Genomic DNA, 14,018 nt, shown 5'->3' on the forward strand with positions numbered 1-14,018 from the left:
CATCCTTCTTCTCTACCAACATGATTGGGCTCCCATAGGGCCATGAACTCAGCCAGATGTGATCTTTCTGCAGCAACTCCCGAATCTGCCTCTTGATTTCGTCGTTCTCCAGAACAAAGCACTGATAGATTGGTCCATTGGGCAACGATGCACCTAGGGTCATATCGATGGAATGCTTGACCTGACAGTGCAGAGGCACCCCTGCGAGGGAGGTGAAGATGTCCTCGTACTCCTCCATGACCTTGTCCATATGTTGTTGTTGTGTGGAGGGGCCCTGTCTGGAGATCGTGGCCACTGTCTTCTTCTTTCCCTGAGGGCGTATCATCAGTAAAACAAATTTCCCAGTTTTGGAAATGAATTTACTACATTTTTTTGCAATGACCAAAGAGATGGTGGTAGGTGGTGCTACCTTCGGTATCATGTAAAACTTATTTCCCAAGGTAAAAATAACAGTGTGAGGCCTTGACTCATACATAACATGTCGCTTCCACAAGTATGGTTGGCCTAATAATACATCACAAACATCAAGAGGATCAATGTCAAATAATACCTCATCCATGCAGGGCTTGATGTTGTATGGAAGGCGGCACTATTGGCTAACGCAGAGATCTCGTCCTTGGTGAAGCTACCCGATGGTGTACAGTTGTGGGTGTGTTGTGGTCAATAAGCCCAACCGCTTCACAACCTCTACTGAAATAAGGTTCTTTTGGATCTCACTGTCAACAATGAACTGTAGCGGGGAATCCTTTACCCACATCTGGGAGTGGAAGAGGCGCTCCTCCTTCTCTGGATCTTCATGGTGGCAACGGTGGCGTTGGGCTCCGCATCGATAATCTGCTTCCCTTTGTCATTCCCCTTGTCAAGTTCTGACTCAAAGTCAGAACATGCATCTGATTCAGAAGCCTTCAACTCGGTCACCAGGGATTGCTTGGCCCGATACTCACTTGTGTTGTGAGTGGAGCTCTTATGGAACTCACACCACTTTCTCGTGTTCTTCTTCGACTTCATGGTGTTGTTCTTTTCTTACCGCTTTGGTGGGTTGTCCTAGGCCACCCTACCTTGTCTTTGTCCTTTGCTTCGCAGTTTGGGGGCACCTTTCCCTTGCTTAGGATTCGCGGATCCAAAGTCTCACTTTTTATGTTTAAGATTATGCTCAATCTTGATAGTGTATCGATACGTCGTGCCGAGCGAGGAGATGTCCATGAACTCCATCTCATCCTGGATGTACCTATGTAGGCAGTCGCGGTTCTTGAGTACCAAATGTTTCTTGGAATCCTTGATACCCAACTTCGTGTGAAGGGTATGTTACAGATCCATTTGGGCACATCAAACCCAACTTACAGATCAATACTATTAGGGCCCATCAACCCCTAGTGCAGTTGTTACATGCCCTAAAGAAGTTAGTCATCAGAATGCCTCACTTCTCAAGAAGTTCCATCACTGAAAACATCCAAAAACTACCTCTAGGAAGATCAGCGTAGGTAGGCCTTCATTAGGGTGTGCTGCAATGCAAACCATACACTAACAGGGTGCTATGCAATGCACTTGGTCCCTCTTTGGCCTAAGCGAACTTCCATGAGGGTTTGAAGATTCCTTATCCATTGGAAGCCTCTAGAAGTTTCTCAATGCCACCTACTCCTTTGATTTCGCATTTGGATGAGGAAGGGAGTTAAGGAACATCAATCCCCTGTCCCTTCTTCCATGGAACTGTTTTCTAAATTTAGAAAGGCATTCATTATCACCATTGATGGCATAACCTCCTTCATTCACATATAAAAAGATCACTCATCTAAGAGATCAGGGGTTGGAAATTATTGAATTGTAGGGAGATGCTGGTGATATGAGATTAGAATTGATTGCAAGTATTGTGATAGTGTTGAAGTGTCTTGCTTGTCATGAGGTGAAGAGGATGGGATTGAATTGGAAGAGTGTCGCTGGATCGAGCACATATGGGTTGTAATTCTTCCTCTTATCAATAAAGTCTTCAAAACTTTTTCCTTATGCTTGTGTTATATGTTGATGCTTTCATATGTATATCATGTTCTCGATTCCATGTTATTTATAAGCAATAGATCATTATCATTTGCTTTGATGGGTTCTTGTTTCTGTTTGTGTGCATGTACTTCTCAAGCGGCTTAAGTACGGGAAGGAGCAACGGAATTGGTCAAGGGAGATAAGGAACAAGCGGAAGCTACAAGTAGGTTCTATGTTCTCTTATTTTATATATTGTTTATAGGAAAGGTAGAGAATACTTTGTCTGTTGTTTCTAGACCTACTACTAAGTCTAGAGGGTTAGGCGTTTCTCCAAGAACACTAAATTTTCCCAAAACAAATTGGAGACTCCACTGGGGAATGATTATCCATCTTAGTAGCTTATCCACCTCCTTAGACACCTTGACATACTTTACTTGTTGTAATTCAGCCTTTTGCATTGAATTTTGGTCAAAATTTGAGGTTAGATGACTCTTGAGTGGCCTCACAAGAATCAGCACAGGCTAGCCTTAGAGACAGTGCTCTGCAGCGTAGTTAGGCCTTCTTTGACCTGCGCTAATTAACATTGGAATATTTTAATTAGCGCAGTTTGGCCCTCTTTGGCCTGTGCTGATCAGTGCAAATAGGCCCTCTTTGACCTGCATTGATCAATCTTGAAATCATTGAAATCAGTGCAGGCTTTAGTGAGAGACAGTGCTCTGCAGCGTAGTTAGCCCCTCTTTGACCTACGCTGATCAACCTTAGGTTAAATTCCCACCTTTGGATTGAGTTTTTGCCAAAATTCTTCTGATTGCTTGCTTGCTGAATATCAATGATGTCTTATCTCTGAAAACAGTCTTTTCATCTCCTTAGCCAGCCCTACTTTGATTGGATTGATTAATGTTTCTTTAATGTTTTCTTTGTCATTATCAGTCTATAGTCAAAGTTAGTTTTTGGTCAATTGATTTTTGTTGAAATAAAGTGTCGTAAAGTCATCTTTTCCTTCGAAAATTGAATTGTCGTAAATTCTTCATTCATAAAATATTGATTGACTGATGTGTGCATATGATTAATCTTTGTTCGAAAGAAAGTGTCGTAAAGTTGTCTTTTCCTTCGAAAACTGAATTGTCGTAAAGTCTTCATTCATAAAATATCAATTGATTTATATGTGCATATGGTTTGTCTTTTCGTTGAAAGTGTCGTAATTCCTCATTTCTTTGAAATCGAAAGTGTCGTAAATTCTTCCTTTCCCTGAAAAGAAATTGTCGCAAAATCGTCATTTTTATGAAAATAGATTTTTGATCGATTGTGCATATTTCCTTTTTGTTCATCATAACATTAATGGATTTGAAAATAAAAACATGTATTGTGCATATTAAAGTTTGTGAATGCTTGAAAGGAATGGTTTAGGGAATTGCATCTAGTTTGTGCTCTTTGTTGATTGATCAAAAAGTACTTGTTTGCTCTATCCCTACTAGCTAAGGATTTTCATTGTTAAATTGAATGGAAAGAATGCTTATCATATTAGTTGCATTTTAGGAATTACAAACATACATCATGTGGTGAACCTTGAAAGGCAAATTCTAAAGAAGATCAACTTAAAATTTATCTGAATTTACCTAATGGATCATTGTCACCTAACGAAAAACATTTAGAGGTCTAGGCTAGAGACGTGTTTCGACGTCGTAAAACAAAGCAGTTGTCGCTAACTTGTCTGCAATACATCCCGAGTGTGATACCTCATTCCACGTACGTGAGTATATTGTAGCTCGTCCATGTACCTTTGGGTATATAGGGCGGTGTTATAGTACGTAAAGTATATGGGAATGCTCTCACTGTGCGGTTTTGCATTAGACAGTGCTTATACAGACTGGGCCTCCACGTATACAGACTGGGCCTCCAGGTACCTTTGGGTATATATGGGAGGACAACTCTAGGTTTCTATCCATCCTTAGGTAACTGAGTCGGCCGCCTTGTACACTGTGATACACCGAACACAGCGTTCGGGGAGATTGCCTGCCCGTACTTCTTGGTTCGCCATGAGGTATTTTGCAGTTCATAGTTGCTTGGTAAACTTTTTTCCTAGATTATCCCTCTTTTGTTTTGTTATGTTACTTTGATTAAAATTAAATTAATTGGCCGTAGATAACATCCTCCATGGTCGCTCCTTAGTTTATCTTAGGTTGAAGCATATGGCGACAAATCCGGAGTCCACCGATCAAGGACTTCCTTTTGATGGGAATCCTAGTCCTTTTCCTTTTTTTGGAAATATTGGTGCTCCATATATGGCTACATTGTCCCTTCCGGGATTTACCATTGGCTTGCCAGTATGGTTGTTTTCAACCTCCTTGGTTCAAAATGTCGTGATTTCTCCGTAATCGAGTATACCTCCAACTAGACAAAATCAACCTCCAGTTGATCCTAAAGTTGACCCTTTGCCTTCTTCCTTGGTTGTTTCTACCTCCCCTTCTTCCTCTTCACCTGGTGAAAGTATTGGTACTAGTAACCAAGTGTCTAAGAAGAAGAAGAAAGGGAAGAAGAAGAAGAAGAAGCAAATTCGGCAGAGGGGCAACCAAGCAACCATTGCTTTGAATGCAACATCTGATAAGCAACCGTCCATCAAGCCTCACAAAGTTCGATATCCATGCAAACTTTGTGTGGGAGACCATCTTCTTCGAAGTTGTCCTGATATTCCTCAGATCTTAGAAGAATGGTCTTCCCATTCCCACCATCCCGTGTCATCAACTTCTGGAGATCATGTTGGTGACACACCATCAACTAGTAGTAGTAAAGATGATGGAAAGAAGGGAAAAGTTAAGTTTCCATGTAGGTTATGTGAAGGGAATCATCCCATTCACCTTTTTCCTGATCTGGATGAAGCTAAAAGAGTGTTAGATAACTGTCCTGCTTCACCGCAGTGACTTCCATCTGGTTACAGGAAACTATCCCTAAATCCTTCACTAGTAGATGAATTGACTGACCAAAATCAACCGTCGGTCAAACCCACTCTCTCTGAAAGTGAATCCTATGAGTCTATACCCGACCCAAATCAACAGGTCGAGGTAGCAGTTGACTCGATTTCACCTTCAGTTAATTGTACTTTTCCCGAAGAGAGTGAATATGATACCACTCAAGTTATTTTTGTTTCTTCAGATTCAAATGAGCTTGGGGGCAATCCTCCTGTTCCATCAAGACAAGAGGAAAATCCTCCCGCTCTAGTAACTCAAGGGATTAATTCTCCCATTTCCACGGTACCCCCTCCAAGTAGTCTAGTCACTTCCTTTGATTGGAATCGACTGGCAGGATTCCGTCTTCCTTCTTATGTGCCTTTTTAGATCATAGTACAAGTTTGTAATATGATTGTATCAAGCACTATTATAGATGAAGGTGCATCTTTGAGTATCCTTTCCTCAACTGCTTGGAAAGCGCTCAGTTCATCGCCGCTTATGCCAGTTATCCAGAATCTGTTGGCTTTTAACAGAGGAACCAGTAAACCATTAGGGATCCTTCCATAGTTACCTATTACTTTGGGAGGGAAAATCGTTTATCTGAACATGATGGTAGTCCCAGGCCCATTAGATTACAATTTACTTCTTGGGCATGACTATGTTTATGACATGGGAGCTATTGTTTCAACACTCTTTCGAGTGATTTGTTTCCCGCATGAAGGCAGAATTGTCACCATTGACCAGCTTTCATTTCTCGGTCCAAATATCACTCCTAGTCAACCATCCTCCCTAAATGGTCCTTTTGTACCAATGGTATCATCCTCGCCATGGGTTAATTATGTGACAACCTATTCCATACCTACATCAACTGACGATCAATTCAGTGATGTTGTACATCATGTACTAGGGGCATTGGAACCAGATCTCTCCTTCATGACCTCTTATGAGTTGTGATTGAGTATGAGGATAGTTCGTTGTCTTATGTCAACCTTGTTAAAAAATTAAACAAGGAGTTGAGGATAGTTCATTTACTATGTTAACCTCGTTAAAAAATGAAACATGCCCTCCGAGGATAGTTCTTGGTCTTGTGTCAACCTCGTTAAAAAATGAAACAAGAAATATGAGGATAGTTCTTTTACTGTGTCAACCTCATTAAAAATGAAATAGGTCCACGAGGATAATTCCTTGTCTTGTGTCAACCTCGTTAAAAAATGAAACAAAGGGTACGAGGATAGTTCCTTGTCTTGTGTCAACCTCATTAAAAAATGAAACAGAGGGTACGAGGAAAATTCCTGGTCTTGTGTCAACCTCTTTAAAAAAATGAAACAAGGAGTCGAGGATAGTTATTTTATTGTGTCAACCTCGTTAAAAAATGAAACAAGCCCTATGAGGATAGTTCGTTGTCTTGTGTCAACCTCGTTAAAAAATGAAACCAAGGAAATGAGGATAGTTCATTTACTGTGTCAACCTCATTAAAAAAATGAAATAGGTTCTATGAGCATAGTTCCTTGTCTTGTGTCAAGCTCGTTAAAAAATGAAACAAGGAATCTGAGCAGAGTTCCTTGTCTTGTGTCAAGCTCATTAAAAAATGAAACAAGATCCCAAGTTCCAAGTCAAGTCTTTGAGTAGATCTCGTAAAATCCCAGTCGAGTCTTTCACTTGAACTCGTAAAATAACCTTCATTCCATCCACTTGATAGCCATGAGTAGTCTACTTAGGTGAATGTAATGAAGCTTGAGGGGCATGCATCTAATGGTAAAGATAAGTTTCCCTGTAGGTTATGTGAAGGGAATCACCCCATTCACCTTTGTCCCTATCTGGACGAAGCCAAAAAGGTGTTGGATAACCATCCTGCTTCACCGCAACGACTTCCATCTGGTTACAAAAGACTCTCCCTTTCATCATGTTGGGGGCATGTAAATTGAATTCAAGCATAACTTTTGTTTCAATCTTGTGTAAAAATGAAACTAGTTCCGAGCATATTTTTTCGTTTTAAGATTGTGTAAAAATGAAACTGAACCCAAGCATAGTTCCCTATGGTTCAAGCTTGTGTAAAAATGAACCCATTTCCATTTTTAACCCTCGTGATTGTCATTCTATCAGCCTTTTCATCAGATGAGCCTTGGTTGTTTTCATCCCATCGCCACCATCGCTTTGGCCGATCATACGCTTTCACTTGGTTGTTTTACCTTTGTTGAGGAACAGTTGCAATGAGTGGTCTTATTAGCCATCCTCTTCACATCAATCAACATGTTTTGAGAAGTTCCAACATCATCGGAACTAGTTGCTACCCTAGACACCACTCGTTCCTCAAAATGGAGTCCTCTTTAAGCTTTTTTCAGACTCTCTAAATATGAAAAGATTGTTGAGCGCTTGTCTTTTCCAGCTCGTTAAAGGATAGGAAATGATATCTCTCTTGTATTATTTTACGCTTTTTCGAACTTGAGAGATTATTTTACGAAAAAGAACTTGTGGAGTTTTCTTTTCGTCCCTTTTCAAACTCTCTAAACATGAAAAGGACCGAGTTGTCTTTGTCGTTAAACTCGTTAAAAACATCAAATAGTGACAAACTTGTCCATCAAGACAAGGCCGAGTTTCACTTTTGCTAGACTTGTTAAAGCATCAAATAGCGATGGATTCGCCCAAAGGGTGAAATTATACAACAAGCATATGTTATCCTCCTCAAGCTTGATAAAAAATAAAGAGGTACTGGCTAGCAATGACTGGGGAAAAAGGAAAAAGTTGAGAAAACTTTATGGTAGCAAGTCGCTCTTGAACATGACACTTTCACTTCATCTCCATGACTATTTAGGTTAGGTTATATACATGATGGTTATCACACCGTTGGTATATCATACCATCCATTACTTGATTTTGGGTCAATGCTGCCAATTCATTCAGTGTCACCGATATGTTCAAGATAAGTCATTTAGTTCAAAGTTCATCCTTTGCAATATTGTAAACCTTCATTTTCATGACCGCCATTCTTGAACCTTATGTTGTCAGTTGATTTATCGTCTCCAAAATCATTTATCTCATTTCATGTCGTAGATGTGGGATACATCAAGGCCCTCCTACGATGAGCCGCTTCTTGTCGACATCAGCACAACATCTAAGAAGTTGACTCAGAAACACCCCTTCAGTACCTTGAAGCTTGCATACATCAATGGCAGGTTTCTCGCTTCCAGCAATAGGTTGACATCAATGGCCTTCGACCGAAAGACTTTGTATGGTGTTCGACATCAAATCATTTATTCACACCATGCGAAAGGTACTATAGTACCTTGAGGGTCATTATTATTATCGGTGATCCCTCTCGCGTCTGTTAACGGCTTACATCATTAGCTGGTAATCAGACGATGTCTTTCCATGTTCGACTTTAGAACACCTATTCACATGGTTAGACTTATACTTGAGCAAAAGATTGAATGAGATTGAAGACCCCGGATCTAGTTCCATCCATCCGAGCTGCAATATTTTCAGGAATACTAAATCAAATGTACAGTGGCCTTACATTCATGGTCAACCATTCATGGGTCTATATCTGTAGACGAATATATTTGTACATGTAATGAAAGTTTATAAGCTGAGCATGGGTATGCCTTCCCTCAGTTAGTTCATGAGAAAAAAATAAAATTATCATGATATATGTATTGTAATTGATGCAGGTCACATTCCGTTTCGAAACCTCCTCTCCTCGTGATAAAGCATTTCACTCGACATATATATTTACGACTTCATGCTTTAGGGGGCAACTGTTACAGATCCATTTGGGCACATCAACCCCAACTTACAGATTGATACTATTAGGGCTCATCAACCCCTAGTGCAGTTGTTACATGCCCTAAAGAAGTTAGTCATCAGAATGCCTCACTTCCCAAGAAGTTCCATCACTGAAAACATCCAAAAACTACCTCTAAGAAGATCAACGCAGGTAGGCCTTCATTAGGGTGTGTTGCAATGCAAACCATACACTGATAGGGTACTATGCAGCGCACTTGGTCCCTCTTTGGCCTGCGCTGGGCGAATTTGAGCGAACTTTTGTGAGGGTTTGAAGATTCCTTATCCATTGGAAGCCTCTAGAAGTTTCTCACTGCCGCCTACTCCTTTAAGTTCGCATTTGGATGAGGAAGAGAGTTAAGGAACATCAATCCCCTATCCCTTCTTCCATTGAACTGTTTTCTAAATTTAGAAAGGCATTCATTATCATCATTGATGGCATAACCTCCTTCATTCACCTATAAAAAGATCACTCATCTAACAGATCAGGGGCCGAAAATTATTGAATTGTAGGGAGATGCTGGTGATATGAGATTAGAATTGATTGCAAGTATTGTGATAGTGTTGAAGTGTCTTGCTTGTCATGAGGTGAAGAGGATGGGATTGAATTGGAAGAGTGTCGTTGGATCGAGCACATATGGGTTGTAATTCTTCCTCTTATCAATAAAGTCTTCAAAACTTTTTCCTTATGCTTGTGTTATATGTTGATGCTTTCATATGTATATCATGTTCTCGGTTCCATGTCATTTATAAGAAATAGATCATTATCGTTTGCTTTGATGGATTCTTGTTTCTGTCTGTGTGCAGGTACTTCTCAAGCGGCTTAAGTATGGGAAGGAGCAATGGAATCGGGCAAGGGAGATAAGGAACAAGCGGAAGCTACAAGTAGGTTCTTTGTTCTCTTATTTTATCTATTGTTTATAGGAAAAGTAGAGAATACTTTGTCTGTTGTTTTTAGACCTGCTACTAAGTCTAGAGGGTTAGGCGTTTCTCCAAGAACACTAAATTTTCCCAAAACAGGGTATGAAAAACATTGGTAAATTCTGGCACGTCTTGGTCCCTTCCTTGCCGCAGCGTGGTCCACTTTATGTATTTATCCTCATAGCTCCTGACAAGGTAGTACTTCTCCTTGATGGCGTCCCAGAAAAAATTCCAAGTGGGTGCGGCGAAAAATAGTGAGGGCGTACTTTCATCCTTCTGCTCATAGTAGGTTTCCCACCAGTCCTTAACGTGGGGGGCGGCTTTGAGAAGAGCAAAAGTAATCTTTTCCTGGCTGGAAAAATCATGAATAGAAAAATATCCTTCTAGCATATTTAACCATTTATCTATGGCGTCTACATCTATTTGTCCCTCAAATATGGGAATGTCAAAGCTTACTTGTACCTTAAAAGGAGTGGTGCCTCCAGAGTGGTTACTGGATGTGGATGCACCACTGATGGGAAACCGTTGAAGGATCTGGGCAAATTTATCCATCATCGCGTTCCTTTGTTTCTCGAGGGCCTCCTCGAGCAATATTTTGATAGGATCTCCTGCTCCCTCATCTTTCTTTTCTTCCCCCATGGGTGGTCGTCGGGGTTTGTGAGGTTGATCTTGCAAAGGTTCAACCAGATCGAGCCCTAACTCCTTATACCCTGACCTCGTTGGGGACATGCAAAGAAGGATTGAGAAAGAGCAGACTGCTCTGATACCACTGATCTGAATTTAAACAAGAACACAACAAATTACAAATATAACCATACACATAGAGATGCAGCAAAAATAAAACTTCATTTCATTAATATCAAAGAACTGAAATATGCTTACATACAAAATGGAAATAAACTAGCTTGGGTGATGGTAGCTTATCTCTAAGAAGAGACGTGGTGGCCACATGCCTCTAAACTGTGTTACAATGAGGCTTGAAGGCCTATTTATTATTGAGAAACAATGGAAAACCCTAAACATCCAAAAACCTAACCCTAGGAGATGAAATGCCAAACTATGGGCCCCGTTGCGGTACTTTGGTACGTCAACTTCTCGGGGTCGTAACTTTGGCATACAATCTCTTTTTGATGCACATGATACCTTGTTAAAAATATTTATCCGAGGACTACAACTACTAATAGCAAATACTAAGTTGAAAACTTGTATTCACCACCCAGTGGTTTTCCCCAAAAAATGTCATTTAGGGCCTCAAAACGGCTCTGGAAGTTTAGGACCCGAAAAACTTCCGAAAATAGTAAATTGTGCTACAATTAAGGAAACTAAAAAAACTAAAAGAAACAATGGAGGGGGTCCAAGTGGAATAGGCAGGTGGCCACCAATATCCATCTGGATCATCTCTATGGTAGGGCAGTGAATCTCTTCTCAACGAATAATCTATATATGAAATGCTTCTATGGTTTATGCTACTTCATTCCATGAATCCATTGGGTGATATTTGGACTCTATATTGGAATGGTTAATCGAGTAATTGGATTAAATATCCACGTTAAATATGTAGGTGGGTTAAATCTTATTTAGAAATTCAAACGATTATTGTGTATGCATGTTAAAAGTTCATTGTAATTATATGTAATGTTAATTATGCAACTATCTTTGCATGTAAATGATATTATGATCTTGTGGGGAGTCAAATTGGATTGAGCTCGAAGATTTGAGATGAAATGAAGAATATTTTTTGTTGAAGTGCACTAATAACAATGGGTCAAGACATGTCCATGCACACTAAAGAGTGGCATCAAAACTCATTTACATCACTCAACAATTATAAATAGACAATAGGAATTATTTGGTGGAATTTATAGTTACATGTTAATCATTTGACAAAAGGCTTTGGTGGGAATTGAGTTAGTTTTTGTCATCATGGATGTTCATGTTGATTCATTAATGGCTATGGTTCATAGACTAGACTAATGTTAAGGCCTTTGCAAAAGTTGACGGAATAAATCAGTTGTAATTCTAGGATGCCAAGGCTTGAATTTCATGAAGGAAGGTCAATATGCAATTATTTAATGAGATCCATGGACTAAAACAACATTAAGGCCTTCATGAAAGAGTGAATTAGTAATGAATCCAAGAGATTAGGATTCAAAATTCATGGAGTAAGGTTGATCTTCACCTATTCAATGAGGTTCATGGTTCAAAACTTGAGAAATAGGAACAACATACAACTTTCCAATGAGGTTTAAACCTTAGTATTGGTAACTTGAAATTGGTTAAGTGTAGTGGAACCATAAAAGTTAATTATGCTCATATCAAGTTTAACTTTCATATCCCATGTAATTTGTAGGCCTATGGATTGTGGGTGACAAATGATGGTTAAAATCTCAAACTTAGGCAAAAAAAATGACAATTTTATTATGTGCATCTAACTCATCGAGAGGTCCTCGGAAGGTTTCAATATCATGGCATGTTAAGTAGAGATGAAAAAATGCACATTTTTTCAATTGACAAAATGGTACATGAATATTTATGGTAGTGTATATATAGTGTAATAAGAATGACAAACTCATAAACTGGACCTCTAATTTATCCTTTTAATCAAAATAAGAGACTAGGGGACTTTACACGTGGCACAATGTGTTTGTTCAGAGAGAATCTTACTAGTAGTGAAAAAGGAGTAGAAGGAGTTTCATGGACTAATTAAGTTAAGGAATAGATAATGTCAACATGTCATAAGAATACACATGATGAAGTTTTAGGGGTTGGCTATGAAGATACGACTCAATGGACCCCACCATGATTTGTGGAATATTAAATGAGTTATAACCTTGACCATTCATGGGGGTTATGAGAAGAGGTTGAAAAGAGGGTGCCCAAGCCCTCACAAAGGAGTGTGTACCATTTTATCATCAAACAAATCTATGGTGGGGATATCAACAAAGACTCTGAACCAAGTTTGGAGGGAATTTAGCACCAAAAATCCCCATGATAAAATTTAGGTTGTTAGATATTAGACCAAGGTTAATAATGGAGAGTGAATTGTAAGGCTCAAATGAAGTTGAATGTGGCAAGCACCAAAAAATTCCATAGCCATAAGAGTAGTGATAGGTAGCAGATAACCATATGGCTTATGATGTATTGGGAATTAGATAAATTTAAAGACAAAAACTCTTAAACGAAAGAATAACAAGCCTTGACAATGAAAAATATAGATGGGAACATGACACGAGGTCTCCAACTGGACACCAAATTGCCTAACATGGGGAGCTAACAACACTAAAAAAAATGGGTGCCACATTCATGTCCACAATTAAGCAAAGAAAAAAGGTGGGACAAAAAATTGTTTCGATCATGATTATAGCACAAGAACCCAAATTATAATGAAATTTGAATTGGATAGCCATAGTGTAATACACTCAAAAATGTCACTAAGCAAAGTTTCATAGCTAAACTTGAAAATAGAGACATTATAAAGGTTCCCTTTTTGGGAGTCAAGGACATAGAAGTCAATTAGAGGACTTTGTTGAGGCAATGGAAGATGTTTTGAATATCCATTAGTGAGTATTTCTTAAGTTTGAAGTTAAGGGTTTGGGATACTTCAAGAAATCTAATGAAATTGAAAAAGATGCTAACAAATCATTATTCTTGGACCAACACCATGTTCATTTTAGGTAGAGCTTGGATCAAACATGACCCAAGATGGTAAATTGGGGAAGACTTTCCTATCCAAGATTTGCATTTTATTTCATTTTGGGGAACTTGATTTTCAGTGAAAAAAATAGATCCATATCCTTGAAAATAACAATTTGTCTCATTGCATCCAAGATTGGGTCAAGTGCACATGGTGGCAACTTGTCACCTTGAGAGAGATGTAGAAGATGAATAGCTTCACAAATCATCAAGTTGAAGATTGTTGATTGCTGATAAATGAGGGTACTAACAACACCCAATATAAAGTTCCTCCTAGTTCTCACTGTTACACTAAAATTTGTCACCATGACTATTTGCAGTGAGTATGGCTCCATCAATAACCATACTGTCCTCCTTGGCAAGTCTTATACCTCTGCTCCTCATGTCAAACTCCAAAAAAGAGAGAAAGCCTTTAAAAATCAATATAACTCTGGTTCCGCACTTTCTCTTACTCTTACCTGCGGGCACGCACCTCAAGTACATAATACCTGCGTACTTGTACGCTCTGTCTGTAAAGGGGTGGGTGCGTACCCCTGTAAAAGTCAAAAGGTGCAAGTTTTACTTCAAAAAACTTACTTGTGGTCGATTCTAGAGCATTCTAGAAGATGGTTTGACGTGGATTGAGCGCCTCCAGATGGTTCATGCATCCCAATGAAAGAGGAACTTATCCCATGAAGAGGGGAGCTATCCCTTTGAAAGAGGGGC

The sequence above is a fragment of the Pinus tabuliformis genome, chromosome J, assembly GCF_031772625.1.
Source record: "Pinus tabuliformis cultivar Carrire ecotype Pingquan chromosome J, CPIR1, whole genome shotgun sequence".
Lineage (NCBI taxonomy): Eukaryota > Viridiplantae > Streptophyta > Pinopsida > Pinales > Pinaceae > Pinus > Pinus tabuliformis.